Source organism: Aptenodytes patagonicus, chromosome 10, assembly GCF_965638725.1.
Source record: "Aptenodytes patagonicus chromosome 10, bAptPat1.pri.cur, whole genome shotgun sequence".
In the NCBI taxonomy this organism is placed as follows: domain Eukaryota; kingdom Metazoa; phylum Chordata; class Aves; order Sphenisciformes; family Spheniscidae; genus Aptenodytes; species Aptenodytes patagonicus.
Window position 1 is genome coordinate 20,921,894 of NC_134958.1, and position 3,788 is coordinate 20,925,681.

The following is a 3,788-nucleotide window of genomic DNA, read 5'->3' on the forward strand; positions in this document are numbered from 1 at the left end:
AGGGAATTATGTCTGCATTCCCTGTGCACAGGACCCATCGCTGTAGTGCTCTTGTTCTGGGAATTCTCTTCTCCCACTGTCTTCCTACAGTGAGGGAGGAGAAGGGAGGTATTTTCCTCTGCAGGCTCAGTGGAAGCTCTGGGTAGATCAAAAAGGAAAGGAATGGAAAAAATTTGTATTTGTCTCAGGAAATTGCCCTTGGGTGGGCCCTGTAGCTCAGTGGTTAGAGCACTGGTCTCGTAAACCAGGGGTCGTGAGTTCAAACCTCACCAGGGCCTCGGCACAAGCAGCTGGGGTGTTGCTGCCAGTATGGCTGCTCTCTGCCTGTGCACTCTTGGAGTGGTGAGTGCTAACTCAGCCAGGCCTTGGGGTGCTCAAGCCACTTATTCCTCTTCGTCACAGGTTATTCACCCTGCCAGGCAACAAATGCAGCCTTTTCTCAGACTAAGTTACATTTTTATAAAGACTGTTTCAGCCTTGGCCTGGCCTCTGCCAAAGCCTTTGAAGAGTCAAACACCAGCACAAGGGAATCCTGCCTCCTTCCCAAAACCTTAAGTGGAGCTTGCAGTCATGATCTGTGCTTCAGACGAGGCAGGCACCAATAGTGCAGCTACTGGCACTTTGGAAGTTTTAACAGAGAAGCACTGTCTTGTACAAGTAGGCCAGAAACATGACTGACTTTATTCATGTTATGGGCATTTGGGAGATGCCTTTTCTCCCTCTCTTTTCAAAACATCCTGTGATGAACTCAGTGGGTGTGGGACACTGATGCATTAGATAAGGGTATGTGAAACAAGAGTGTCTACGCCTTTAAGGGTATTTGGTTAAAGACATTTTCAATGCAAAAAGGGGCAATGAGAAATGGAGGAAGCCATAAAAAGAACATACAGAGATACAAACCTGACTGACAAGTGATAAGGAGGCAGTGATGAGAAGCAATCCTGATCAGTCACAGTAATTGATAATGGTATGTGAGACTGAGAATGTTTATTCCAGAAAGGTTATCTGACCGAGGACCTTGTCAAATGGGATACTAAGGAAAAGGGGGAAACCATAAACAAAATGTACAGAGACACAAACCTGATAGGCACACATGATGAAGACAAAGGCAAGAACCAAGCCTTGCCACTCACACTAATTGTTGGGCTATTAAGAAACTGAAGGCAAACCAGGACTTTGCAGGTTGTAAAGGTCCTGTGAAGGACCTGAAGGTCTTGGGCATTGGAGGGGGTTGGTGGGACTGTGCAAACTGATGAGGGACTGTGCAGGGGAAGGGAACTGAGGAGAAACAAAAGAAGAATAGGCAGAAATAGGTGTTAAAGGGGTCAGTGACTTGCAAAACAGGGCTAGTCGGTATGCTTGTCTGACCAAGCCCCGTGCCTGATCACTCCAGTCTGTCCTATCTTCTTACTAAATCTTTTCTTAATGATCCCTCTGTGTAATCTCACTCTCTACCCCATGTGTATGTGTGCTGCAAAGACTAGGTGCTAGCTACCTGGGTGACTGGCATGAGTGGATTTGGTGCCAGCTACTGGAGGCAGACCCAGGGCGTGGGCAACCCCAGCCTGTGGTGTCAGCTACTGGAGCGAGTGGGGTCTCGGCCACCAGCCACTGGGGCGTGAGCAGCGTCCATCCCAAAACCCAGCTCCTGGGGCGGGGGGCAGCATGAGTGAGGCAAGTGAGGGGTTGAGCAGCGCCAGTGGCTGGAGCGGGACCATGGGTCACAGCCCACATGCCCAGTTCTGACCGCTGGGGATGTGGGGGTATGGGAAGGGGGGAGTTTCTGTATCTTCCCCAAACCTGGTGTGCATGGGGGCATGTGTGTGTATTCACTAGCAAACTTCAAGCTGGACCAGCCAGCAAGTAGCGGGGCCTGAGGTCCAGGCCAGGGTATCAGGTGAGCAAGGGTCCATGCTGTTATCCAGAGGGATGCATAAATGTGGGATAACTGTGGGACCAGTGCATCAGTGCTGCGTGTTTGCTAGCAAGCGTCAAGCTGGACCAGGTAGTGAGTAGGGGATCCGCAGGGTTAGTAAGAGGGGTGGAATCTGAACGGGGGTGCCAGGCAGACAGAGGGGCTGTGCCAGTACTCAAGGGATCTGCAAATGTGCACAGAGAATGACATGGGCGTGCTTTTACTATCTCTACCAGCCAAAGAGGAGGAAGGGGACTTGGCCATCTGTGCCTGAGTTTTATGTGGGTCCTGTATGTAGGTGCTGTTGAAGGCAGCGCTTTGTCTGCGGCAGTCTGTGTGACTGTCCATGTCAGTGTCTTCTGTGAGTGTGTGTGTGTGTGTCTCTGTGTGTGTCTCTCAGATACATGCTCAGCTTCATTACTGGTTGAACCTGTAAATGGGAAAGCAGCAGCCTGGGTAGGGACCCCAGGTTGCCGGGCACAGGGCTGGGCTCCAGCAGCTGAGCAGGGGAGTCCTGAGCCAAAGCAGCAGGAGGAGTCAGCCACTTCTAACTTCCCTTAACAAATGAAATCATCCATTACCAGTGTTCCCTGTCTGGTACTGTGGGCTTGAAGATGCTGAGAAAGCCGAGAGCCATACCAGAGATACATTTCAACCATACACTGGTGAGACCAGAACTTAATGCCAGTGATGAGGGGCTGTGTGATGCAGTTCTCATGACAATGGTGATCCAGGAGGAGTTGGCAGCAGTTGTAGCCTGTCTAAGCCAAGGACCACTGGCTGCTCCTTGCTGTAATGAGGCAAGAAGAAATCACTTGGGAAGAAGTTAACAGTGATAAGCAATAATAATCAGTAGAAAGTGGGTTTTGGTGGGTTCCAGCCCACATTTGCAAGCATGCCCTGGTGGAGCAGTGTGAAGCACTTACAGAGCAGAACTAAGCAAAACGATGCTGAGGTTGAGAGTCTCACCTGTGGCTTTTGCTCATCCACAGCCTGCTCTCCTCTTGGTTGGTGCAGGTGATGCCAGTGTCCATTCAGCCTTCTGGGACAGCAAGCCACTAGAGGCAGTTCCCAGGCCATGTGAGCAGTGCCAGGATAGGAGTCAGTGTCCACCAGGCAGAACTCTGCTCTCTTCCCTTCTCTGCTGCAGGCAACTCTCTTCCCTAGAGGAGCAAACTCACCTGCCATGCTCATCTGCTCTCATTTTTCTTTGGCTCTACAACACATTCCAGTACACAGATACTCTCACAGCAGCTCCCTGCGCAGGGTCACTGTAACACATTCTCCCTACTCAACCTTTTCACCTCCAGATGGAGCACAGGGAGACACTTTTTTTTTCTGAGCTGAGCACTGTGCGGCGAGCCACAGGTAACATCTCTTTGGCCTTGCAGGTCTCCTCACTCTGCAGGGAAGGAAGGCAGTTCAGCCCTTCCAGGCAGTGTTTGCCTCCCAGTGCAGGCTGACAACTCTTCCAGAACAAGAATACAAATATTTTCCACCACTCTTCCAGAGAGGGCAACAAATACCTTCCAGCTACTCCAAAAAGATAGGGGTTTTTAAGCCATTTCCAGGCAACTGTTCCCATCGCCGAATACAAATGCCAGTGCACAGACACCTGGTGTTCAATTTCAGAACTAAATCTGGTGGCCAGTGCCACCACAGGGTATAAGCTAATTGAGTGAGGCAGTACTTTCTGCTTTCAGGAAAATCACCAAGGGCAGCTCCTGATGCTGCTGGCATGAGGCCGTGAGCTGGACTATAGCAGGTGCCTGTGTGACACACACTTGCTGGTACGTGGATCAAAATGGTCCTCATTGTTTGATCTCTGACAGCAGAAATACAGAGCCACACATGCCCTTCACACACACACACA

At 50.6% G+C, this 3,788-nt stretch overlaps 1 non-coding gene across 1 annotated transcript; it reads left to right on the forward strand.

Annotated features, from left to right (window-relative positions):
* Nucleotides 1-205: 205 nt before the first annotated feature.
* On the forward strand, nt 206-278 carry TRNAT-CGU (transfer RNA threonine (anticodon CGU)). Its single transcript has one exon. It is a non-coding gene; the product is annotated as a tRNA-Thr (tRNA).
* The last annotated feature ends 3,510 nt before the right edge of the window (nt 279-3,788 follow it).